The sequence below is a fragment of the Gavia stellata genome, chromosome 9 (genome assembly GCF_030936135.1).
Source record: "Gavia stellata isolate bGavSte3 chromosome 9, bGavSte3.hap2, whole genome shotgun sequence".
Classification (NCBI taxonomy): Eukaryota; Metazoa; Chordata; class Aves; order Gaviiformes; family Gaviidae; genus Gavia; species Gavia stellata.
The window spans coordinates 1,207,972-1,235,784 of record NC_082602.1 but is presented as its reverse complement, the minus strand read 5'-3'; the positions used below and the strand labels follow the sequence as shown (position 1 = coordinate 1,235,784).

At 45.7% G+C, this 27,813-nt stretch overlaps 1 protein-coding gene across 2 annotated transcripts in view; it reads right to left on the bottom strand.

The window, feature by feature from the left end:
* Nucleotides 1-27,813, bottom strand: part of PRKG1 (protein kinase cGMP-dependent 1) — a 520,194-nt gene that overhangs the window by 201,878 nt on the left and 290,503 nt on the right. The gene's annotated exons all lie outside the window — the stretch shown is intronic.

Below are 27,813 nucleotides of genomic sequence, written 5' to 3'. Positions count from 1 at the left end.
CCGAGACAGCAAAATTCATTAAGGTTTCACCCTACTCCCAAAGTAAATGACAGATCTCTCCTTGACCTCGCGAGGTTTTCCAGAACCCAGTCCTTTTACACCCTCATCATCGAACACCTCCCAGTTCTGGAGGTTCTGAGTCATTTTTTTCCACCTTTAGTTTTCGGGTCTCTTATAAATTCCAAGAATTCAATGTTACGCACCACACAAGACGTATTTCAAAAGCAAAGTCCCACTGTAAACCCAAACGTAACAGGTTACCATTGCATAAAGTGCAGATGCTCAAAGGAAACAGGATCATGTGAATTGGATGTGCAGAACTCCAAATGGTCCAGATTTTCATCTCAGATGTGGCTTAGACATTTGCATTAACTACAAATGCTCGCATATATACAGTTTATAATAGAGCTTCTCCTTAGAGAAACAGTTTAATTAAACAAAACGACTCTAAAGACCTCTGCATTTGTATTAATATTTTTTTTCAGAGAGTAATTGCAATAAATTTCATCCCCATATCCCATTTCCCTACAGGAAACAGAAATGAGCAAAAAGACTTTCAGCAAAATATTTACAAATATTCTCACTACTAAAAATCCAAGAAAGGACTATGCTTTCGTTTGCTCGCCCTTTAGCTCACAAACACCCTGGGTAATGAGTTTTCATCCCTTAACCGCATTTGTAGCATGTAAAACCTTCAAAGTGCAAATTCAAATTTTTCTTCTCAAATCGCGTTGCAGAACTAAGCGAACGCATCACATCATTTAAAGCCTCTTCTCATTCTCAAGACAGAAACTCCTTTTTGAGAAGCGCTTTTAGTTTTACAATCAAACTGATGGGAAAGAATGACCCATAGCTTTAGTTCGACAGATTTCTGTAATATAAAAATTAGTCTTTCACTTTCTTCAGAGTGGAAGAGACAATTACTATGAACAGGAGCTCTGTTTTCTGGTTTTTTACTGTCTTCTGCAAAATAGGGGTATTAATTGATTTTTAGATGAGCTCTATCCTAGAAGAAGAAATTAATATTATCCAACAGGGTGTGCGGGGGGACACGAACTGAAAAGGATGGTCTCCTGCTGTACTGGCTGATGACGACGAGGGTTGATATCAAGTCACTAGAATCTCAGTAAAATCCCAGTGAATTCACAGAATCACTACGGTTGGAAAAGACCTGTAAGATCATCAAGGCCAACCGTCAACCCAACCCCACCATGCCCATTAAACCATGTCCCGCAGTGCCATGTCCACACGTTCCTTGAACACCTCCAGCGATGGTGACTCCACCACCTCCCTGGGCAGCCTGTTTCACTGAGAGCAGGAAAAGATGATCTTGCAAAGTAGGTGCTTTCTATCTCGGTGAAAAAATGTAAGGGATTTCAGCCTGCCTGGCCATTTAAGGATAGTTTGTAGTCATTGTAATGTATGAGGATCAAGCAAGGCAAAAAGGCAACTCCCTCAGTCATGATTGGCAAAACCACTGATAATTGAGTATTTTTAAAAAAGATGAAGTGAACGTGAAAATACCGAATGAAATAAGAGTTTATAAATTTTTTTTTTTTTTTGGACTAAAATATGCAACAGCATCCCAGTGCCCTATCACGAACATGTACACGCATCTTACTCATTCATCAAAAGCATTTTTTCCGAAGTACAGCCATCCTTTAGAGTAAAATGAAAGTTTTCACCTATATTTCTTTCATACAGCAAGGGCATGACTGTTGATCTGACACCACTAGCTGAGTCAGCTCAGAAGCAAGCAAATACCTAAATTCACCTTTTTTTTTCTCTTGTCTCATGTATCTCTGAAAGACAGGGCAGCCTTCCTAGAAATAATTCTGTCTGCTGCTATATTTTAACAGAATCATCATCTTACGCAAAGCAGCAGCTCTGAAAAATAAAAGGCTTCATCCCGGTCTCAATCCCGGCCAGCTGGTCCTTAACGGATATGTTTGATTGGCACCTGGGACCAAATTCCTGTTGGATTCCACCACAGCGTTCTAGAGAATGGTCTCCAAACGCAGTGTCCCCATCCCGGGCCCGTCAGATGCATTTATAGGCTACACATCATTACGCCTTACATCAACGACTGCTGGCGATCGGCTAACTCTTTATTTTTCACGTACGTAGTGAACGATGAAGGTACTCAGTGGATTTTCTTCCCGCAATGGGTTCGGCTATAGCTGCAAAGATACCACCTAGCTCAAGAGGTCCACACAGATACCACGGAGCCACACAAGCCGCAAACATTTACTCATTCTCCTCCCCGGGTACTTTACGAAGCGCTACATCCAATTTGATATCAATCCCCAAAGACCAGAAAGAGTCGCTGCTGCTGCTGCGTGGCCCATCCTAGGTGCGTTCTCGCACTTCTCTTAATGCGCTTCGGTCAACGGCAAATGTCATCTAGTACCTCTCAAGCAAAATGAAGATCCGTTTATTGCTGCTAGAAGTTGTTCTGTTAAAATACATCTCCCCAGCTGGCGATCTTCATGGGAGCACAGGACCAGAGGCTTACTTGACGAGCCTAGAACAAGTCGCATTCCCCTGGAGGGACCCCCTAGTAACCCAAATTATATATACATACAACTATATAGATATCAATATATATATAAAATTACATATATATACACACATACACTTACATGTAGAATTACTTATCTATTTATATATAGTGTATATATAATTATGTAATATATAATATACGTATTACTTTTTTTTTAATATATCCCCCAATTATACATACAGCTGTGTACCAGCTAACCGTACTAACAAGGACCATGTGGCTTAGGAAAAGTTCAGTGCAGACAATGCACTTCTGCCCCGCTAATTATAATTACTACTCATACCTTAGCCTCACATTTATCCCGCCTAATGATAAACAGATGTTTTAATAATGGCTAATCACAGTAGAGCTTTAAATGTCAATAAGACCCTTACAATCAGGCGTGAGCATCATCTCCTCTAATGTTTAAAATCCTCTGTGAATGTGGTAGAGGGTTACTGAAGGAACAGTACGAATTCTGTAAGATTTGATGATATTAACAACTTCCAAGAGATACATTTATGAGTGCCCCGAGATGAAAAATACGTATATGGGATGTATACCACAAAGTCAGTTCCGCCGTGAATAACGGAGTTATAACATATACAGACAGAGGTGACGCAGAGATTTCTTGTCGGTCCCTCTGCAAAGAGCACGTGTTGGATGTTGGAGGTATGGTTTTCTGTGAGACATGATTTCAGGAGAAGATCTTATTCTCTGCCTGCAAGAACTACAACCATAAAGGAATATGATAAATAACATTATGAAAACAGATGTGCGTACATATGTACGTGAGTTTCCTAAGACTGCGCAATAATATAGAATATTATACTGCAATCAAAGCAGCTAAAGTGGAGTTAGACTGCAATTAAAGTTTATTGCCTCTTTTACACTTTTTCATCCTAAAATGTTATAGCTGGGGTTTTGTTTTACCTTCCTAACAGCACATAACGCTGTGGAATTATTGCTGGAGGTGACTCAGAAATTAAATCTCTATTCGCATTTTTTGGAAAGGTACAGCACTGAAGAAACTTTCAGGGCGGAGCGTGGCGGTCACACAAGAGTGTCATCTCGCAAAAGGTCCCTACGCAACCTTAGGTGTTGGCTGAGTCTAAGAGAAACTCTACGGAGGGTGGAGCGGAGGGGAGACACCGCGGCCGGGCTCTGAGATAAGACGGGAACTGGAAGGTACTATGGAACAATGAGATGGAGACTCCCCCTGATAATTGGGATACAGACCTGGTCAAAGACAATGCTATTGTACAAAGATACAATAACCTATTTAGCGTAACGGTGTGGAGTGCCTGGGAACGGACCCACAGTCTGTCACCTTTTGACAAAAGACTCATTATAATCTCATTATAATAGTAAAAAACCACACCTCCATCCCAAAGCTACCCACCTCCAAGGTGCAACCACCCCTCACCGAGCCTGCGCTCTGAATTCTTCTTGGTCTATACCTTTAAAAGCAAAGCGAGAAACTTTTACACCAATTACAACAAGGAAATAGATGACTAGAGTCACTCAAGCTCCACCTGTAAATTAAAAATAGTATAAAAAAGCTTACGAGAGGAGAGATGTTAGGGAAGATACCATTGCAGTCCCGCTCTGACATCTGGGATCAGTCGACGGGCTGAACCTCTCTTCCCCCCCAGTACGGACGCCTTTGGGTAAGATTCGGACACTTGGCTATACCAAGTGTCCGCCCCGGGAGATTTAACAACCTCTACAGGGTTGTTTTGTGATTTAATGCGCTTGTAGCCGGCTATATTCCTCATATTAACACTTGGCTATACCAAGCGTTTCTCCGGGAGATTTAGGAACCTCTATAGAGTTGATCTGTGATCTAGCGCGCTTGTAGCCAGGCTATATTATTCATATTCTTGGTATATGCACACGCTTTGTGGGCAGCAGTTGTGTCACCGGCAATCCAAAAGAACTTGTGCATTTGTCACTTTAATGAACTACATTATTCATTAATCTAGCCGTAAGAGTTCGCATTGAACGTGACCAAATTCCTTAAGGGTGGCCGTGATAGTTCACGCAACGGGGCTGGACTGAAAGTGCATGGAGTTAGAAGCGCATCCGTAATCGTTAAGATTATATATATATATGTGTGTGCATATGTATATATATGTGTGTGCATATGTATATATATTGAACACGATCGGACTATTGTAGTACAGGGAATTGGGCATCACTCGGAATCTAAGCCCAGCCGCCCCCAGCCCCTCTGATATCTGAGGACGAGCTGGAACGCAACAGGGGTTGTTGTCTGCCAAATCGCTCAGCCCTTTAACACGACAAACGCCGTCACCGATCATCCTGGAAGCCACCGACATTCTGCTCGGCACACAAAAAAGGTAGCAAGGCTGTAAGGCAGCAGTACGCGCGCTCACAAACTAAGGTATATTATAAAGTATGTATTTGTCATGAACACTCCTCCTTCACTCTGAGGCACGGATAAAACCAAGGGATGCCCAGGACCGGGACCTCTAAACGATCATTTATATCGCATTATATACCACCGTTGCGTTTTTAGGAGGCACAGCTCTGCAGGTGAGGGTCTCGGGCGATGCCGGGCAGTCTGCACTCGCTGCAGAGTATTTTAATCGCGTGTTAGAGATCCCATCAAATCCCATCCATCCCATCAAAACGAGGATTCGGTGAGAGCTCCTAACAAAGGCGCTAATTAAGTAGAGAAACGTGGTTAAAGCACCGAGTGGTTAAGTTAACCTCAGCAAAGGCACAACTTCTTAAGTTTTCCAGTAAGATTTCCTTTGAGAAACGGCTTCATCTGAATACAAAACTCCAGATGAAAGCGAGTCGGTGCAAGGGCTGCAACCAAAGCAAAATGCTCCCGGATAAACAGGGAAGAGTAGTGAGAGCCGAAGCAAAAGATCAGGATTTCACGGGTCAAAACTGGACGGGGGCGGAGATATTATCACTGAAGTTTAGATTTGAAGTGTTCGTTGTGGTCAATACTAAATTTCTGATAACAAGTTGACCGAAATTATTTAAATCAATCATTTCAGTGTTTGAGTCGGACCCCTCTCTACACCAAAATCACTGATTTAAGCAAAGAAACCATTTCAATAAACAATTTCAAACTTCTTTTCCAAAAAGAACTTTTTCCAAAAAGAAGTTTTCTTCCTATTCATTTTCCTGAGCAACCTCTGAAAACAGATCCCATTTTAAACAGGTGAAAATACATCCCCAGGGATACAGCGTTCCCAACGCAGCCCACACCTTGGGCTACGTCCCGGCTGCTTCACCCACGTCCGCTGGCTCGCTTGTGTGCTGGGAGGTCTCTGAACATAAAGCAAGGCAAGACAAAGGTATTTTCTCCGGTTGTAAAAGATCATATGTACGTATCCTTCACGACGCAGCACAAACCTGATGGATTCAGCGGCTCAGAGCCCCTCTGAGTGTTTTCTCCCCGTCCGAGGCAGGGCACGATTTCAGGGCGATACGGAAAGCAAAAAGCAGATTTTTTAGGTTGCGGCCAATCTTGAGCTGAACCCGTAGATCTTCCCACCACCCGATGGGATTTTACCGCCGGCCCGGGCACAGCCGCAGTCCCCGCAGGGCCACCCCGGTGCTTTGCACCGCCGGGTCGGAGCCGGAGGGACGCCGGGGACAGCAGACGGGCACAGGACACGGCGCCGAGGAGCGGAAGGCCAGAAGGTCGCCTTTCCGCCGCTCGCCTTTGCGCTCCTCAAAGACGTCCGCGACGTTTGGGCTTCGATACGTCTCCTTCCGAAACCACAGCACCGTGTTTTAAACTGCAATTTTTATTTACCTGGTCTTTACTGTATATGCTGCTATCAGTGACACAGTATTATATAGGTGTCCGTAGGGGTAGAGTACATATTCCCATCAAGATCAGAGAAAGAATTGAGATTTTCTCCATTTACTGCACTAAATAATAGGGACTACGCATTATCGCTCCTCTCCAAGGCTTAATTCTCCTAATTTTTTAATACTTGTCGTCGTGTCCCCAGCCTGCTGAAGGACAACGTTTTCGCTCTTTTGCTTCTTTTCTTCTCGTGGACGCAGCAGCTGAAAATCCTGAACTTCAGGCTCAGACCCAAGCTACTCCTTTTCTCTGTATCACATGCAAAGGCAGTGAAATAGGGGGGAAACGGCAAAGTTTTGAGTGAAAAAAAGTATTTACAAAAGACCAACGTAGGTATCGTTTATGTTATATGTGCTACATAATATATGTTAATATAGCTGGGGAAGTCCTTCGGGTGCAGCCGCTAAGACGCACCTGAAAATAAAGCATCGTTTTGCATAGCATTATTGGAAAACCGCCTTCCCAACACAGATTTTAAGCACGGGTTGCTTTCCTGCAAAGCCAGGTCAATCACAAAATGTCCTTTTAACCATAGCCAGCACAGCAAAGCTTTATCAAGAAAACATTAGAAGATGTTTTAAATCCTTAAAATCAGAGCAGCCACCAGAATAGTGCCCAGGTAGGTGCATTATTCCAAAATGAAATGCAATACTCATACGGCCCTGCAATCCTTTAGCATCTTTCCAAGTTTTTACGCGCTCGGTGAAGCCTTTCCAAGTTTTTCAAGGCTCGCCGAGTGAATCATCCTCAGCTCAGGCGCTTGCTGGCGGCGTTATCAGACCCCAAAACTTTTTATTGCCTTGCACTGTAGCCAGAATTCATCACCCTGCTTTTGCTTCCAGGCTATTTTAGTCAAATAACTGTTTGTTTATCTGCCCAGGAAAGCCTCAGGCAAAGGAACAGCAGCACCTTCGTGTCCTTAGGACCGTCCTGGCAGCAACGACACGTAAAATTTCCACTCAAATTTAACCATCGCCCACTTGGGTTTGATTTTGCAGGGATTATTGTGCAAATCACCGTCGGGGAGAACACAGTCCTTTCCACTTACTTGTGTTTTGTCATGTATGTTGTATAAAATGATGATAAAAAGCACATTTAACTAACCAGAGGGAGCACATTGAATTGTTTTACCCCTTCGGACACACTGTGAATCATGAACGAGGCCCCCAGCAGACTCCGTTTTGGGTTACGGCATGGAGCGGCGCAGAGGGGATGTATTTAACAGCTGGAGCAAGAATAAATTTCTCTATTCTCCGATGTTTCTGTTTCAAGTTTCTAACAACGATGGCACCGGTACAATGACGACTTCATCCCGATACTATCCGTTTTCTCCATAGGTCCTTTCCCCTACCTCCCCAGGGGGATTTTGCCACCTCATACCGTGCAAAGGGGTAATCTTGCGTTTGGCCATGGAAAGATGCAGCAGTCAAGCAGAGACGGATGAACGTTTCAATACGCCTCTTCTCCCAGTACGGTTTATAGCCACGTGCTCCTAAACTGGGCCAAGTTTGCTAAAACTAATAGTTCGTAATAAAGAAATGAAAACATATCCCCAGAAGCGAGAGAAAATATTAAAGTGTTTTTGCATTCTCAGGCTAGAGCTGTGGCTTTTCCTGGCACACAGAGAGCAGGACAAGAATTAAGAAGACAAAAAAAGGCAAAAAACTGCCAGCGGGCCTCATACTAATCCTAACGATGGAGCGCAAGATGATTTTGGATGCCCAGGGCTCGGCGCGGAAGGATGCTCAATGCCGGCGTTACGGCAGCGCTTCATACCGTGCAGTGAATTTTTGGGGTGTGGTATCAGGATGGCAGGAAGACGACCCAGCCGTGGTCCTGGGCTACCAACGGAGAGTTTTTGCCTGCATGGTGGCAATTCTGCACTGTGGCGTAGATGCGTGGTCAAGGATGAGGTTGGATCATACCCACCGACCTCCCTGCAGACTGCTTATTCGGTAATGGGCTTTAAAGCGAAGGGCAAATACGGACTTTTACGAGCGCCTGAAATTATCAGCTTATTATTATGACCTGAAGTAGGTAGAGCCAATTTTCACCTTTACTGGTATCTTTTACATTTTGCATTCCCTTCTCCCTCCCTGAGCTTGACTAACTTGAATTTGACATAACAAACACATAAAAGTGTTACATGCTTTACAAAACCACACCGCGCATAAGCTCCTGGGCCGTATCGCTCACACGGAGGACTGAAGGTAACTGCTGTTCAAAGGCAACAACTGCTTCAGCACTCGAGCTCTTTTCACGCCATAAATAAAACCGATTTCTTATTTGGATGTGCATGATCTTTCAATAAAAAAGAGCCTCTGCTTTGCCACGGATACTGCAATGAAGGGTGCACCTAACACCGTGCTCAACCCACCCCAGCCTTTCCCCCGTCGCGCCAGACCCCATCTCAGCGCCTAACGCCGAGGAGGGGAGGCAAGGAATCACAGAATCACAGAATCACTAAGGTTGGAAAAGACCTGTAAGATCATCAAGGCCAATCATCAACCCAACCCCACCATGCCCACTAAACCATGTCCTGCAATGCCACATCTACTACACGTTCCTTGAACACCTCCAGCGATGGTGACTCCACCACCTCCCTGGGCAGCCTCTTCCAGTGCTTCACCACTCTCTCCATAAAGACATTTTTCCTAATATCCAGCCTAAACCTCCCCTGGCACAACTTGAGGCCGTTTCCTCTTGTCCCATCACTTGTCACTTGGGAGAAGAGACCAACACTCACCTCACCACAACCCCCTTTCAGGCAGTTGGAGAGAGCGATGAGGTCTCCCCTCAGCCTCCTCTTCTCCAGACTGAACAACCCCAGCTCCCTCAGCCGCTCCTCATCAGACTTGTGCTCCAGACCCCTCACCAGCTTCGTCGCCCTTCTCTGGACACGCTCCAGCACCTCCATGTCCTTCTTGGAGTGAGGGGCCCAAAACTGAAATCCTCCACGCTTTGGCATGGCCACGCCCGAGTGTCTACAGCAAGAGATGCTCTTGCATGTGTATCGGGGATTATCTGCCGTTGAAGAGAGCTGGCGATGGCGAGGCGCCTCGCATGCCACCTCTAACCCATCTCCCACGCCTCCCGGCAGGCGGTGCTGGATGCTCACCTACCCGCGGTGTAGATACAGGTACGGTAATCTGCTCTTCGCCCGAGAGAGAAGCCCTTTTTCTTTGGAAAGCTACGGGCCGTTCGCGCTTTCATATGACTCAAAGTACGCGTTGGTCCTGAATCGCATTCTGGAAGCAAGATTGGTGCAGACTTATAAAAATGGGCATTTTTTCCGACTCAATGGATAAAACATTCAAAAACAGATTAATGGGCAAGTCTCAGAATTCTATTACTTCTTAAAGAACTGGTTTCGGCTGCTGTTTAAGCACTGGTCTCCATGGTGACTAATACTATATTCAGGTTCCGTGAGGAGGAAACAAAGCAGGAAGGACAAGACTCAACAGAAGTTCTCCAGATAGCTCGGCTTTCGCTACAATAAACTCTGAAGACCCCGGACATCCCAAAGAACTGTATACATTTTGCACAGGAATGAAACACGTCTGGATAAGATCAGATAGGACTAAGAAAAGAAACCGATGGAAACGGTTATTAACCAACTCTGCTCTTTTCCACCAGAATAAAATCACCTCTAGTATTAAAAAGTCAGCGAACCGAAGTTTAGGGGTAGTAACATTAGCGACGAAGACATCTGGGAAAAACTGGGGCAAACAAAACGAAACACTGCAGGTGTACTGTAGAAGTGACTCGGTGGAAATTACGACCACACTTTCTGTTCATCTTCAGTAAGAAACCAGTAAATAGAATAACACCGTTGATATTTAATTCTAATTAGCGGAATTCATTATCGGTTTTACTGTGGCTTCGGTAGGTTACGCTGGAGAACGTGGGCTGACTCCTTCTCCCACTGAAGCGACTGGGGTCTGCAGAGTCAACAAATTCAAAATAAAAAAAGGATCGGTTCATCCCATTGCCCGTGTTATGCTCTTATTACTCTCTGAAGGAAGGGTTGCACTCGGTGTCTGAAGGACACGAAGGGGAGACCCTTCCCGTGGGTGCTGTGGGCTGGCTGTCCCCACGGTTCATAGGCGTGAGTCCGAGGAAGAGTTGGTCCCACCCCAAGCTCCCACCCTGTCTCCCCCAGGGAAGTCTTGCCTCTTTGATTCTTCTGCTGTGGGCGAGATCCCCCGTGAAAATCCTGTGTCTCAGCAGGAGAGGAATGAATACGTATCAAGAAATGGCAACCTGAGTGGCCGACTCGTGCGAGCCCCGAGACCCTTGGAAAGCTTCAAGCCAAACATGGGTTGACTTCAGTGGAGAGGATTTCATCCTCACTCCTCCATCATACAGCTTACAACTTAAAATACCCTTACGCTTAAGATCTGACAACATCTATCAGCCAGCGCTAAGTACAATAATCCGTATTAGATGTTACGTAGGATCCCAAGACTTTTCTTGCCAGAAGAGTGAACCGAGTAATCCAACATTCTGCCCTAACAACCACCTTCACCCAGCATTTCAAAGACTACACGTCTCCTAATGAATTTTTCAGGAATAACCCCAGCCTGGGTGGTTTTATTAATTTAAGGCCCACAGTGTTAGGCTGAGGATATATATTGTCATTTGTTTCTATCTAACGTAATTCCCAATCTTCCTATTGTCCCCCCCAAAATATCTCAGTCCTCTTCTGAAGACTCACAATTTCTTGGCCTTAATGAGAAGTCGTGACAAGGATTAATTAAGCATTATGAAAGTCTTGTAATTGTATAAGGTTTTTTTTTTTTGCCTTGGTATTTCAAACATTCACATCATTTGTATTACAGGACTGGCTAATTAGATATCCTAACAGGCTCCTTTTAAGCTAACTGCTATTTTTCATAACCTTTACTATGTCATCTCTTATTCATCCCTCTGTATAAGTGTAATTCTACTCTTCTCACATTACTGGGATACAGAAGTTTTTCTAGGTTTTTAATTAAATTTACCTTGTAAGAGCAAGAGCTCGCAAACTACTTAAGAAATTGTATTCATTATAGTCTTGAACGTCCACATAAGAGATGAAAGCTGAAATAGTGCCTTAAAGTAGTTTAGAAAGAATCTATTCAGAACAATTTGAAAGCCACAAAAAATACTTTCAAATACTGTTTTGAGTTTGATGGACAGGGATGTGCGTTGGGTGAGATTAATGGAAAACCAACAAGTCTCTAACGCAGGTCACAAGACTAAAATTTAGTTGCTCAAACAACTAATTTAACGCAACGAACGCAAAAGGGGTTGAAGTAAAACGCCTCCAATTATTTGCAAAAGGAAAAGGAGAAAACAACCCAAACCTCTCATGGGGGTGTGAGATTCAGCCTGGGACGCATCAGCTCATTGGCATGCCAAGATCATAAAAACATTACCGAGAAACCTTCTGTCTTAAGAGTAATGAGCGAAGGAATATATTCACATTTTAAAGAGACCTACAAATCAGTTCTAGCTCGTTGCCTAAAGGAGCCCCAAGAACAAGGAAACTGAATATACCAAATTAAAGGAGGTATCCTAATACCAACCTAATTTGGAAGGGAAGGCATTGATAAATGAAGAAGCCAGCTTGGGGGACCATTAAAAAACCAACTGAAAAAATAATAACGAAGAGACGAGGCATCTCAGAGAGACTCCCCAGCGTGGAAACCAGTCTCCTGCGATCCGGGTGGGGCCGCACCAGGGGTCTGCAATTTGGGAAGGGAGGAATTGCTCTGCTACTAGCAAATAAAAATGGACCAGAAGAATCGCACGTGACTTCGTGGTATTAGGGTGGAAAGAGAAAAGGTTCTAAAAGCAGAGGGAAATCCCAGGCGGCAATACCTGCGGGTGCTGGGGTCTGACCAGGACCACTGCGAAGAGCCTTATGGAAGACTCTGGAAAGACGGTATTAATACATCCCGCAAGTTGTTCCGTATCTTGAAGCCGTCAAGGCTGGACAAGCATCCCTTTGACGGTCCTTCTGCTGAAAGAGCCTCTTTCATACTTCTCATCTGAAAAATATACACGTTTCGGTGTTCGCTCTGACAAATGATCTCGGGAAGTACGGTGGCTTGGCTAGTCAGTACAAAAAGAAATAACGACGAGCGGGCACGAAAACGCAAACCAACAGGGCAGAACTCGGCGTTAATTTTTAAGACGTTCTGCACAAGTTTAGAACTAGTTTGATTATTCATAGAGGGTAAAGGTTTAAATGAATTATTAAAGCCAGCGGTCGGTATCCTAAAGAGACGTACGCTTGAAAATCGTAATGGGGCTGAGTCTTTTAAAAACAATTGGAAAATGCACGAGAGATTTTTATACCCTACTCGAAAGAAAATACCGCTTTAAGGATACAGGGCTGCTAGATAATGTCTGCTTGTTAAAATAATGAAAAGAAGCGTACATGTAATGCCTTTTCTAAAAAGAAAGCCGAGGCACTTTATAAGCGATAATTACGCCTCGCAGCATTTGTGAAAGCTATAAAGCGCTATATATTGATATTGCTGGAAAAGAAGAGAGGCAAGCCTCTCTGCCGCTGCCAGCAGAAAGCTTTGCTAAGACTTCAGGTCTCCTGAATTCACCGATTCTCCCGTAGACTTGCCCATCTCTTCACCTCAAAAATAAGCATTGGCTCTTTCATTGCTCCCTTCTCACCCAAGGCAGCGCTAAGACCTGAAGCCAGGTGGAAGTCATCCTTTCTTCTGTAGAGTCATCACCAGACCTCCAGCAGTCATGGAAAAAAGGGAAAAAGATGGTTTTAATGTTTAATTTCCCGGCAAGCCGCAAAGCCATGCGGCCCTTTCCTCCCTCCTTACTCCAGGGTCTCTCACTGAGCTCTGCAACACATCTTGAGACTAAAAGACCTAAAATGAGCGGGAGTTTCAGCTTTGTCGACGGATTTTTTCCTAAAGGACAACATCATAGAGGTCTAGGAAATCTATTTGCCACCCTGAGTTACCAAGAATGGGTTTGTAAGGAAGGCGGTTTTTTAAAGAGCTGTTCAAATACAGCAAAATGAATGATACTTTCTAAAAAGTAACAAACCATTATTTCACTGCCTTTTTTTTTTTCCCCCCAGCTCTAGGTGCTAGTCGGCTATTTAGCTACAAAAGCAGCTTCTACGGCCAACTTCCCACAAAGCTTATTCAACCAGACGGCTCAGCACGAAGCCACGTGGAAATCCATTCACGCAGCCAGACACTCTCCCGTACAATTCTGCACCGCGGGACGCTTCCATTCATGAATAACAACAATAAGAATGAGAAAAGTGCCATATACGCCTTCGCTGGGTGTAACTAATTGACCAGGGATGTCTTTCTGGCAAGATGCATTTTATTGATTGAAAAGCCTAATTAAAGAGGATGTAGTATAGAATAGATGAGTGTCGGGTTTTTTTTCTGTATGTAACTACCAGCAAAACAGCCCCGTGCTAATTTTCTCAGCCCTGGTATGCATAAAAACTCGTTAGAGCACCAGCGGACAGTTTGCTGCAGGAGCTAATGGGATCCCCGGGGTCCCATTCACGTTCCCCGGACCCTCCCTTCTAATGCATCCCAGGGATGCATCACACGGCCGGATCTGCAAAGCACTGCCGTACGCTTAGCTCCGGAGTTTCCAAAGGGAGGATGACACCACTGGAGCTGCTTGGTAGCTTTTACGGAAGAGGCTTTGTCATGCGTTTTTACTTCTTTTACGTCCGAGTCAGTTCAAGTGCGTGTCTCTGATTTATTTTGCTACTGAAGCTCATTGCTGCTCACTGGGGCTTTTCATACGAAAGCTTAAAACGGACTCAAAAATGATGGCCCAAAAAATATCAATACAAAGGAAAAGCAAAAACGCAGCGGTCTGTATGTAAAGCAATGTAAAGAATTTCTTTTTTACGTGATGACGTTAGTAGAGTTAGTAGCAAACTTATTCTGCTAAGCAAAAGGACCCGTGCGTAAATGAAGCGGTTTTGGACCGTATAATATTAAGCAAAGCGATGGAATAAATTATTCTGTGAATAGTGTAAAATCGATGACAGCGGAGCTCCACTCTGCAGCACTGGCCCTGGTAGGACACTATAAAATGGAAATAATTACAACCCGGAGCTATTTGCACATTCCTAACCAGGGGAAGGCAGAGCCAGGACACAACCCTTGCCCAAGAGGCGCAAGGCTCCGGGGTTGGCGCTGCCTTTCTCCAGCCGGGATATTTGTTTCACGGTGAAAAGGACAGCGAGGAAAAGGGACAGATGGACAAGTCACCCACCTTTCAGAGGCTGTAAGGAAAATCTCTTTAGAGCCGTGCCATGTTTTGAACCCAACTGTTTAAATTCTTATTGCCACCTTCTCCTTGACCTTCCCTCTCTTTTCACCGCAAGCCTGAAATGTTATTTTACACCAGACCTTTAATTACAATCCGTGATGCTGTTAGCAGAAAAAACCTGCTTTTCCCCAGCTAAATTAAAATTCACCTGAGTTTCTAACCATTAGTCCCACAAACTTCAGTCAGCACAAACTGACCCAAGTACAGCAGCAGAAGCGAAGGTTTTATTACCTTGCACCATATTCAGCTACTTATTTTCAGCAAAATACCGCATATAATTCCGAAATTTAATGTAGTACCTTGCAGCCGTCTGCAAATAACGCTGAACTTTCAGATAGGAGGTTGAATAACCGTATTTTGAGAAATCCAGAGAAGTTAAACCGCATCTTGGTGACGCACTAGGAATATTAAGCGAGTAGGAAACTCCGCAACACAAAAGCTGCTCTCTCTGTGATTAAAAAGAGGCAGACTGCTAACGGAACTTTGTAATAATTCCATATTTTTAAAATATTTATTTACTGAAAGCAGTATTTCCAACAGAAGGGTTGAATAACCCATCCCCAGCTCCCTGCCGTCGCAGGTAACAAGGCTTAAAAGGCTTTGCCACATCAAAATACACGAGATCCCGGGTCTCACACAAACCCCATCGCGCGACGGCTCATGATTTTTCTCTCGTGAGCGCAAACTACTTGCACCAAGCCCACTTTTTAGAAACTTGGCCTACCAGCTATCACTTAGCTCGCTTGACTTTGCATTTGCTTTTTAACGGGTGTCTTATGGAGGTCACGAGAGCACCGACGATAGGCTTAAACCCCTCCGTTCCTGCTGTCCGTCACCTCTCGTTGCCTACGGAAGGAATCCCAGCCGTAATCCTTTCCGTTTCCCTGGAAGCGCCGGAGCTAGCAGACCTCTGCACGCTCTTCCCCACGACCCAGGAGCTCCCCCAGTTTGGAGACACCCCCTCCTACAAACCGTTTCATCTCCAGCCCCGTGGGGCAAGTTGCAGACCTGCCCGGAAAAATGACTATTTTTGCTGTGACGCTGAAAAAACCCCCTTTTTTCCACCCCCAGTATTGCTTTTGGACAATCTAAGCCATGTAGAGAATTAATAATCTTAAATTAATAATCTTAAATTAATAATCTTAAATTAATAATATTAAAGATCTGACCTAATGGTTTAGCTGTGCTTACACAGCACGGAGTAGGGTGCAGAGCATGGGCTGGATTAATGCCTCCGTACCACATCCGCTCCTCAGGGTTACGGGTTTCTGCCCTCAGGAAAAGCTGCGGTTTGGAGGATTTCATCTATCGAACAAATGGAAAACCCAAGCGAGACCCCCTCCACGGGAGATGTAGGTATCTGAGGCAGCAAGATGTATCTGAGATACCTGCATGGAAAAGGGCAGAAGACCCAAAGGCAGACACTCGTGGCGCGATATAAATAACACTTACAGATAAAAAAAGGGTACTGAGAAGCGCTGGTTGTGCTGTATAAAAGTAACTGAATTACGCGACAAGGTAATATCCTTCTAACGCTCCATCTGAGGTTTAAGCTACAACTCAACTACTCATCTTCTCTTTCTTTACATCTTTTTTTTCTATGCTTCCAGTCGCCGCAACTTCTTTCTCCCCCTCATTAACTCCGACACCTTCAAGCTGTTAAGTGCTGAGCCACGGGAAGAGCACACCAACTACAGCGTTTGGCTGGGGGAAAAAATACAGCAACGCTCCCAGCTAATGCAAACTAGCTATCGATAACCGCCGTATCCATAGACCAATAAAACAGTCAACCAGGGCTGTGTGAGAACCTTTCTCCTTTCAAAGGCAAGGGACCGTGCCTTGAGAGACGTGCAAGCCAAGTAATTCAGTCTGCCTCGATGCTTTTTCCCTAAATTTTAATTATCAGGTTATGACAGAGGAATTCTCAGATACACTTGCCCTGGTCATTGTCTTTCCATCAGGGATTTACTGCTGGTGGTACGTGGACAACGGAGGGGCAGTCATCCTCGCTCGTGCTGGTGGAAAAGCACCCTCAAGAAAAGCTGTGAGCAATTAAACTGACGGTAGGAAGAAACTCCTGGGATGCTACAGCTTTTTCTTTTGGCTCACGCATCACTGCGTAGCCTATAATATGGTTAAGCTTTTAATAGTCCAGCCCCGGGTATCCACGCTTTTATTACCCAAAGCATCTCCTATTAAAAGAAGACAATACCACCTGATACCTATTAATCAGATTTAAAATGTCTTTCCGGGGGATTATTTCCTCCCCGTACCCAGACTTCCCGGTGAGTCTGCAGGTAACCGCCATCGGGTCCTGCTGCTGATCCTCCTTCGTCTAACGCCGTTTTAAATTTGTTTATTCACGCCAAGATTACACCCTACGCCTCCCCAGCGCGACCGGCTGCCTCCGAGACCACGGGGACGGTGGGGAGGCATCTCCAGCATCAATCCTCCTCCTCCTCCCAAGCAAAGCGGCGCTGGGAGCGCAACCCGCCGGCGGCGAAATTAGAAACGGACTGCAAAGCTTTTTCCCTTTGGCGCGCGGCTTGAAATCCAACTCGGTCGAAGGGGATCCAAAATTAGCACCGTGTGCTGGTTGTTGGCTGGCTCAAGTAAAAAGAGACGGTAGTTTCAAGTCCAGCTGCGTGAAGATGACTGTGCGAGCAATTAGCAACCAGCTTCTTCTCCAGTAAATCTTTTATTTATTCCTTTCTGCAGTGTGCTGATCGCAGCAAAAAGCTCGCAGATGAAATCATTAAAAACAGCCTGTACAACTGATGGGTCCTCCAGGGGAAGGGGTTTTGCTATCCACACGATGGGCAAACCGGCTCTGGGACCGTCAAAAGCTTCTCCTGCCCATCACACCACTCCCTCCCCACCCTTTGCCAAGCGTCGTATCTAATTTAACGCCGTTTGTCCTCCTGCGTAGCATGAACGTTGTGTAAGGTCTGACGTCCAGCCATGATTTAGCCCATTTGCTTTGTTTTTCCTGTCTCTGCGTCTATGTTTTCCTGAAACGATCTGGGGAAGGGACTTTTCTTGCTTCTCTATTTGAAAACCAGTGGACAACCACAGTCTGAATAAAGCAAAAGTCAAACAGCAACAATACCGTTGGATACCGAAGAGCATTGGCAGGGACGTGGAAAAGGGCAACTTTAAAATATCACTTACGAAACGGAAGGACTGAGCGTTACGCCTTTTGAAAACAAGGTTTTGTTATTCATCTGATGAGAAAGCAGGAGCTAGAAGATACGACATTGCCTTAAAGCACCCTGAGAACTTCACAAACATGAAGGAGGGGATTGAGTGCACCCTCGGCAAGTTTGCAGATGACACCAAGTTGGGCGGGAGTGTTGATCTGCTCGAGGGTCGGAAGGCTCTGCAGAGGGATCTGGCCAGGCTGGATCAATGGGCCGAGGCCAATTGGATGAGGTTCAACAAGGCCAAGTGCCGGGTCCTGCACTTGGGTCACAACAACCCCATGCAACCCTACAGCCTTGGGGACGAGTGGCTGGAAAGCTGCCTGGTGGAAAAGGACCTGGGGGTGTTGATCGACACCCGGCTGAATATGAGCCAGGATTGTGCCCAGGTGGCCAAGAAGGCCAACGGCATCCTGGCCTGTATCAGAAATGGTGTGGGCAGCAGGAGTAGGGGGGTGATTGTGCCCCTGTACTCGGCGCTGGTGAGGCCGCACCTCAAATGCTGTGTTCAGTTTTGGGCCCCTCACTACAAGAAGGACATTGAGGTGCTGGAGCGTGTCCAGAGAAGGGTGACGAAGCTGGTGAGGGGTCTGGAGCACAAGTCTGATGAGGAGCGGCTGAGGGAGCTGGGGTTGTTCAGTCTGGAGAAGAGGAGGCTGAGGGGAGACCTTCTCGCTCTCCACAACTACCTGAAAGGAGGTTGCAGAGGTGGCTGTTGGTCTCTTCTCCCAGTGACAAGCGACAGGACAAGAGCAAATGGCCTCAAGTTGCGCCAGGGGAGATTCAGACTGGGTATTAGGAAAAAGTTCTTTACTGAGAGAGTGGTAACACAGTGGAATAGACTGCCCAGGGAGGTGGTGGAGTCACCATCGCTGGAGGTGTTCAAGGAACGTGTGGACGTGGCACTGCGGGACATGGTTTAGTGGGCATGGTGGGGTTGGGTTGATGGTTGGACATGATGATCTTACAGGTCTTTTCCAACCATAGTGATTCTGTGATTCTGTTACCACCTTGATATTTTCCTAAGCACAGACAGCAAGGGCTGGCCTCTCCACGTAGCATTTAACACAGGACCAGGAGAGAAACCTTCTCCTCCACCTTCCTTCCCCAAGCGACAGGACAGCATCCATCCTGTCCCCTCCTCCCTTTCCGGGGAGAAACCCTCCTCTTGCTCTGCACCGAGGTGTTTGGTTCAAACACTCGGGTCAGCCAGGTGAGAACTTGACGGTGAGACAGATGAGAACTACATGGCGGTCCCTCCAGACCGCATGGCCCACAGCAAGGTCACCTCCGTCCCCCCTCGCTGCCCTCAGGCACTAAATCCTCCAGCTGCCCACCCAAGGGCTGAAGGGTAAATGATGCCAGAGCAGGAGATAACGGCAGGAAAAAGGGGTAATAGGAAAAAGAAAGGAGGTTTTCAGGAAGGGCTGGGGAGGTGGAGAAGACGAGCAAAGGGAAGGGATGTCACACCAGGAGAACGGCACAGGAGGGAGCGGCAGAAAGCCAACAGGAGGGCACCTTTCAGACAGCACGAGAGCCACTTCGGGGTGGGGCAGGCACTCCTCAGCGCTCGAGAACCTTTTTGGGGTGTCTGCTTTGTACGTCAACGCGGGAGGACCTTGTCGGGTTGCAGGAGCCGGTCTGGATCCACCAACACTTGGATCCCACACGGATGGGAGTTCTCCACCAAAAGGAAACTAGTTGGCAAGTGCTGAAACAGCTTCGCGTATCAAAGCAATGCAGGGTGAGTGGGGATGAGCAGGGGACTCCAATACCAGACTACTGCTCTGAACCAAACCTGGAGGTAGATCGAGCCACTGGCAATGCAAAGAGGATGAAGGCTGCTTAAGTACAGCTGCTTATTGGCAGAAAGAGCAAAAGAAAAAGCTAAATATCAGCAATTTTTCTGCGGAAGCAAGAGGGATATGAAGAAATTAAGGTAACACTTGTTGCAGAGGGTTTTCTGCCTTGCACTACTCGTCTGAACACAAGGCTGGGGAAAAAAGGACCAGCCCCAGCGCACCCGGCCAAAGGTGCACGCATAAAGAAGTTGCAATTTTTCCCGTTGCTTAATTTGTTTCCTCTGGGAGATTAATCCCCCCAAAATGACGGGGTGGGCTAACTCCCCTTTCCGCAGCAGCACGTGGAGTTTCGCAGCTTTCTTTCTGCAACAGGTCAAAAGGCACTACCGTCACCTCAACGTGCTGATGGCTCCCTTTCCATCCCCGAACCCTGGGAAACCCACCAGCCTGCCTGGAAGAGAGGACCCCAGTTCTTCGTTCAAAGGTAGCAGCACATCAGTGTACGGGAACGCTTGTCCTGAGCCTTCAAATCTTACTCCTCTAACCGTCCGATCGAGGTGGCAAGAACATTCTGCCTGAGCGGAGGTAGACATTCATTTTCTTTGGATGACAGGGTTATTTAACGTGATTCATGAGAAGCTATTTTCCAAGCCATTATGTACGTAATACAGAAAGAAAATACCACTGTGTATTTCGTTAGATAAACCTGTAGGTTTTCAATACATGCTGCAAGGGAGAGTTTGGAATAAAAAAGTTTCCGATGCGTTTACTGAAGTCGTTATGGGGCATACAGCTACAATGGTTGTTGATTAATACATACATCAAATAAAAAGCCCTTGCTGATATGCAGAAGCATCATTCCATCATCACAGATCATTTCGACTTTGATGAAAAATGCTGCTAACTTAAAACTAACTGTGGTAGCAGGCATCTCGGCTGTACTGAAGCACTTCAGCGATCAGAAATCATGTTTAAAACTGAATATTAAAGAGCCTTTTTTTCCTCCTATAATGACATTTATTATTTTAAAATGTCTCCAGTCCCCAGCCAGCGGCAATTTTTCATAATTCACGTAACACTTGACGTTGCATCCCAAAGGCAAGCAGTAAATGAGGTTAAAACGCACTGAAGACTGCCTACCCTGCAAAGTTTGCTCATCTACTTTGCAGCAAACTAAATGTCATTGCTGCTGTTCAGGTTTTATTTTTTTAGCTTTGAGAGCCAGCAGCGAGCTCCGCTGTTAGGAAAAAGACATAAAAGAGTGAGTTAAGAAGCGCGGAGGTATAAAACACAAATCAAAGCTGGACTCGGGTTGTTTGCAGTTGATAAGGAGAGGGTGCGAAGGACGAAGGGCAAATGAGAAGGTGACCTTCACAGGGAAAATCAGACTTAGATAAACCTTAGGACAACTTACGGTAAACTTGGGTAAACCGTAGGACAACTGAAGTTAACTTGGGACAGGCAGAGTTAGGAGAGACCGTGACAGACGTGATGTAGACAAGCCCGTGAGCCTCAGCGCCCAGCAGTGATGCTTCTGCATCTGCCCAGACTTCGAGATGAAAGATGAAAGAGGGAGGAGGTGGACGCTGAAGAAGAATCTACTCTCTTAATCCATAGGGAAGGCATTTTACAGCTCATTTCCAACAATGCAAGTGGTTCAGCCTATACAGCCAAGTAGGCTGGAGCGATTCCAGGTATCTACTTCTCCCCGAATAAACAGAAGGTTGAATTTGTTCAACAGAGAGAGGGCATCACACCTCCTTTAAGTGCTCCAACAACCAGGTCCAACAAACTGCCAAACCTTATTGAAACAATAATTTCTTCCTGCCTCTACCCTGAAATCTGTCACCGTTATGTTTTTCTATACTAACGTTAAATGACTCCTACCGTTACGCATTTAACCTCCCGTAATAGCTGTGTTTCAAATACCTTCGCAGCACGTCTTTCTTCTGATTCAGGGAATTGTAACCTATTTATGTCCTAAGATTTCGATTCTGCAAGACGCGGAACGTGCTGGACGGGATCCAACACAACACGTACATGCGTATATACATTAAGAGAGCAAGGAACTGGACTTCAGCAGCATTACTTATGTGCTTACAGCTCCCCGTGATTCCACGTGTTCAATTCATTCGCCCTGTGGGCCAGATCCCACTGCCAAAAGTGCCGAGATTTGACTGAATTAGGCCTTTAATGAGAAAGAAATTGTTTTCTGCAAATCCTCAAGCTCTGAAATGAAGACAGAAATCAGACTGAGATGAGACACAGCGAGAGCCACAGCAATAACTGCAACGCCAACTGGTTTTTCCATAGTTATTCCTTACCATGCTTTTCTCGACACAATAAGGTAGGTACATTACTGGCCTCAGTGATTTTGGCCAGGGAGAATTTAATCCTTACTGTTTATCACTTTGAATCTTTGCAGAGTGTGTATTTTTCTGTTCTTCAGAAACGAGGTTGCAGGCTTATTAAACACGGTTCTTCAATACATATTCAAATGGGGATTCGAAACAGGCTTATTTTAACAGAGCTTTAATAGCGAAGAGTTGAAGGCAGCTACAGTTTGTTTACTGAGGTATGGGAGTTTTGAGTAGTTGCTTTTAGTTTGGATCTTGAATTTTTTTTCCCCCACTTTCTCTTGAATGATCCTTCTGAAAAAAATGGCTTAAGGCTTTAATTGACTGACAGGAAGCAAAGCAGATAACTGCAGCGTACACCCAAAGCATCCTCCGTAATTCCTGTGCCACGAAAAAAGCCAAATATTCTTCTGCCCAAGCCTCGCACCTTGCCAAATCGACAGAATGACAGGATCGTTAAGGTTGGAAAAGACCTGTAAGATCGACAAGTCCAACCGTCAACCCAACCCCACCAATGCCCACTAAACCATGTCCCGCAGTGCCACGTCCACACGTTCCTTGAAGACCTCCAGGGATGGTGACTCCACCACCTCCCTGGGCAGCCTCTTCCAATGCTTCACCGCTCTCTCCGGAAAGACGTTTTTCCTACTATCCAGCCTGAACCTCCCCTGGTGCAACTTGAGGCCATTTCCTCTTGTCCCATCACTTATCACTTGGGAGAAGAGACCAACACCCACCTCCCCACAACCCCCTTTCAGACTAGTGCTCCAGACCCGAAAAAGCAGAGAAAAGGGAAGGGGAGGAGGATTAGGAGCTCCTGTGTGAGGGACCTGCTCCAGGACTCCTGGAGGCTGGAAGAAAGCTACAGTCTGCTTTTGATGTGCTCAGAAAAGGCTGGGACCAGGCTGGGAAGCCTGGAAAGAGGCGGTAGGGATAGGTGGACACAACAGATGTCTGTAAAATAAGAAATGGCGCCTAAAGGTGAATATTGGGTGATTTATCACTGCACCTTCTCCTGTGAGAAGCACAGAATCACAGGATGATGGGGGTTGGAAGGGACCTCTGGAGATCATCTAGTCCAACCCCCCCCACCAGAGCAGGGTCACCCAGAGCAGGTTGCACAGGAATGCGTCCAGGAGAGTTCTGAGTATCTCCGGAGAAGGAGACTCCACAACCTCTCTGGGCAACCTGTTCCAGCAGAAGATATAAAACCGAGCGTAGAAAAGGAGTGCTTTCACAAAACTCAACGACCATGAGGACTTCGACTGCCACAGGAGCCAAATATAGACGCTGTTTGCAAAACAAAAATTAGAAGAAGAGAAAACCAGCGCGGGATACTGCACCGCTACGGACACCTCTCAGGGCATCACCAAGCTGCCAGAAGCTGATGGACGCCAACAGCAGCAGTGCTGCGTATCTGCTGCGCTCTCATCCTTCCCTGTCCCCGAGCATCATCACGGCCCCGGCATCCACAGACCTGGGCGGTGTAGCGCTGATTAACATCACATTCATTAATCCAAAGAGGCCTCTTGTTGATGAGCGCGCCTGCTGGAGAAGCGTGCATCAACGGCAGTGCCAAAAACATCAACATGGAAAGGACCCTTGGCTCTTATTTAGAAAAGAAGGGGAAAATTACCTTCCTTACAAAGAGGTTCTTCCACGTGATTCTTGTGAAATGACTGTTAGGCAACTAAAATCCTCCAGCAAAAAATGCGAAAAAACTCAACTGTAGGCAAAACCAGCGAAAATAATTACGTGGCAGCAATTCAAACAGCTCGCACGCTAGCACGAGATTAGAAAGTGGCAGAGTTTCAAAGGGTTTTACGTGATTAAATACTGAAGAGAAAAACCTAGTACGTAAACGAGATAAAGGATCAGGTAAGAACGCATAGAAACTCAAACGCGACTTGAGTCTTGTGAGCAGCGCAAGAATAAATGGCAGGCAAACGTATAGGAATGGCTGCCCTCTTGTATTTTACGGTACAAAGCTCTACAGACACTCGCTGCACGCTCATGCCTTTCCCCTCTCCCCTCGTAGGTGCAACCAGATAACATCCTTTGGAAACACTATTTTTCCTTCGTAGGATCAGCTACAGCTCCCAGATCGAGTTCCGAAGGTCTTTGTCATTGCGCCTTCAATTGCACAAAATATCCAAGCTTGGAAAATCACTGTCATTGGGGGAAAGTAATTCCACCTGAGATGTATTTATGCAGTCCTCCCCTGTGCTAGATTTAAAACATACACAACCCCGTGGGGTGGAGGACAGGTTGTTCTGTCAAATTAAATTAACATTGCCCACTCATGGACAAGCAATAAGAAAGTGATGAACGGTGTAGGTGGTTTTCTTTTTTTTATCATGAAGATGTTGTCCTTTCAGGATAGGCTTAACCCAAAGCTCTTTGAGAAAAGCAGCTAATGCCTTACCTTCAAAAATGCAAATTTTCATGCTTTCCCGTAATTCCCTAACAGGAGTTAGGTTTGCAGAGGAGGGACCACCAGCCTCACGTTTCAGATGTTCAACATTGATTCTAGAGCATGAATTTAAAAGTCGTTCCTGTTACAAATTACCGCAAATCCAGTTTTCCTATAAAGTGAACTTCAATTAAAAGACGAAAAGGCCGTAAGGGACTGTATCATCATGTGTATCACAGACTGTTTGACCAGATTTGAGAGCCCAACATGACTACTGTGTCCTCATCCTTATTTGGATCCTCTAAACCCCAACACTCTTCCAATCATCTGCAAATTTTACCACCGGAGTGTTTTGAGATTGATTTTCGGATCGCTAAGAAATACCTACGGCTGACCCGTGTCCGCACTAATTCTGCCTTGAGCGACGTGCTGGAAATCAAAATGATGAGCAGTGCCAAACCAAACACCCTAAACCAGCCTTAGCACATTGGATCTGCAACAAATGTTCATCTTCCCAGAGGAAGAAATCAGGAACGCCTGGCCAACTCCAGTTTATGTAAATACATACTGATTGGCATTGCAAATATCTCTAACCCTTAATCCTTCGTCAGGGGGATCTCGTAGAAATGTCCCCGTTATTTCACCCGGCATCAGTATCAGCGACATTACCTATTTGCCCGTTTGAACAGGTTTTAACCCATTTTCAGCCTCAACTGGGCAGAAATCCAGGATTAATCCCAAACAAGCACCAGGGGGTTAAATCTCCCAGACGCCAGGACTGCTGGCCACGCGGCTGTCCCTACGGCTTCACAAATGCTCACGTCTAGCAGACAACTTTTAACATCCTTCTTCATTTGTCAGGAATTGCTCCAGGTCCAGGTAGAGCAAGCTCAGCAGAGAGATTTTAAAACGGGGTCATATACTCAGCTCTGCTGAAACCTATTTAGACAATATTTAGACGATGGGTTATTTCAGAGAGCGGGGCAAGGCATAAACCCAATCACATTGTTCTTCCAATATTTTCCGCATCCAACACTGCCTCTTTGGTAGTAATGGCAATAAGCTCTTAGACAGGCAAAGACCTACTAAAAAGAAGCGCGTGGTCATGATACAGGAGGTGAAAAGAGATCTTTAGCAGCAGCCTCTGGTAAACTATACGTAGCTTGAAACTGCTCCCTTGCTACGACCCAACTCTTCACGTAAACCTTTTGGAAGCCTTCTAAAGCTCAAGCAAAGTGTTGCAACTTGACAGCTCTCATTTAAGCGGCAGCGCCGCAACGGTTCATCGCGTTTGCAGCGGCGACAGCCTCAAACCTCGATGATGGCCCGCGGTTCTGCCGCTTCCGAGCAATCACACCCACTTCTGCATCAGTTTAGTATCGACCTGCTTGCAGCTCCGTATTCCACAGCTGTGAGTAGCTTTATTTAACAAGACTTTTATTGGAATCCTTTTAGAAAATTGCTGGGACTGTGGATCATTTGGACATTCGAAATCCATTCTTATAGGGTTGCTCTTATCTAAACTCGATTAATCCCCTCCCAAGATTACAATTATCAATGCGAAGTAATAAAGTTAAGTATATTTGTCTATAAAATGCATTTTTATCAAAATACCAGGCCTTTACACTATACAAAGACTCAGAAAGAATATGCAACAGGAAGAAGTGGAAGCAAAGCTCCTCTACAGCTACAACCATTGACACAGGACTCCAATCTCTTGGGAGGAAAAGCCTCACCATTTTTGGTGCGTACCAACACACGAAGAGTTTTGATTCCAATAAGCTTCTTTCAAGGCTTAGAGTAGCTTTCATCATGCTCCTTTTCCTCCATTTCTTTTATTTTATTTTTTTTTCCACCTACACCTCGTTCATTAGACGTATCAGAGGCAGACTGAACTTTCCAACGACGTTTTTTTAAAGCCGGTGCAGAACCACAGTTGAGGGCAAGCAAAAAGGCGGAGCAGAGGAAGGACAGCTTGCTACATTCGGCAAGCGTAGCCCATGCAATTAGCTTTCAACTTTTCCGCTACTCTTCAAACGCTTGAGTTTCACGTAGGTGCTTTAAAAGAGGGATTCTGCCACTAAGCTGCACGCACACCTGCCAGCTGTTAGGCATTATCCCAAATAATGAGAATTCCCCTATTCCCATCTGTACTGACACCCATAAGCTGTCAGCTGAACTCTAGCCCACGCCAGCTGCAGCACCACAGCCAATTCCTCCCAAAGTACATCAATACAGGGATGGAAATACAAGGACTCGGGTTTAGTGAGCCCTTCTAACAGCGGTATGCATGGAGCGAGTGAGAAGATGCCTACAATAGCCTTCTGGCTCTTGTAGGAGAGCATTCCTCAATGCCACACTTCAGGCAAAGCACTGAAAGCAGTAACTAGATCTAAAGAGAAAGAAAATCCGGTTTTCATCAGACAGTCCAACCTCTTTTCTACAGCCCAGCCCAAAGCCACGCAGAATGAGGCTCAAAAATTTTGGAGGCTTCAAGAGTTGATTTGACAGAATCACTACGGTTGGAAAAGACCTGTAAGATCATCAAGTCCAACCGTCAACCCAACCCCACCATGCCCACTCAACCATGGCCCACAGTGCCACGTCCACACGTTCCTTGAACACCTCCAGCGATGGTGACTCCACCACCTCCCTGGGCAGCCTCTTCCAATGCTTCACCACTCTCTCCATTAAGACATTTTTCCTAATATCCAGCCTGAACCTCCCCTGGCGCAGCTTGAGGCCATTTCCTCTTGTCCTGTCGCTTGTCACTTGGGAGAAGAGACCAACAGCCACCTCACCACAACCCCCTTTCAGGTCATTGTAGGGAACAAGAAGGTCTCCCCTCAGCCTCCTCTTCTCCAGACTGAACAACCCCAATTCCTTCAGCTGCTCCTCATCTCACTTGTGCTCCAGACCCCTCACCAGCTTCGTTGCCCTTCTCTGGACACGCTCCAGCACCTCAATGTCCTTCTTGGAGTGAGGCGCCCAAAACCGAACACAGGATTCAAGGTACAGCCTCACCAGCACAACATATCACAAACTCAAGACCTCATTCCTAAATTATAAGCCTCAGCTCAGAGGCCATCACAGCTAATATAGAAAAATAGGATTGCTGTTTTTTCTACAGAGCTTTCAATTTCTCTACCTCTGCCCTCCTTTCTAACACCCAGACACACATCTTCGTAAGATGCTTACAATGCTCCACACAACTCAAAACACTCAATTTTGATTTAAAAAAAAGTATGAGCAGTCTGGATTAACCACGGCAATAACAGAGGAGGGCTGCGCAGAAGTGACGAAGGCAGG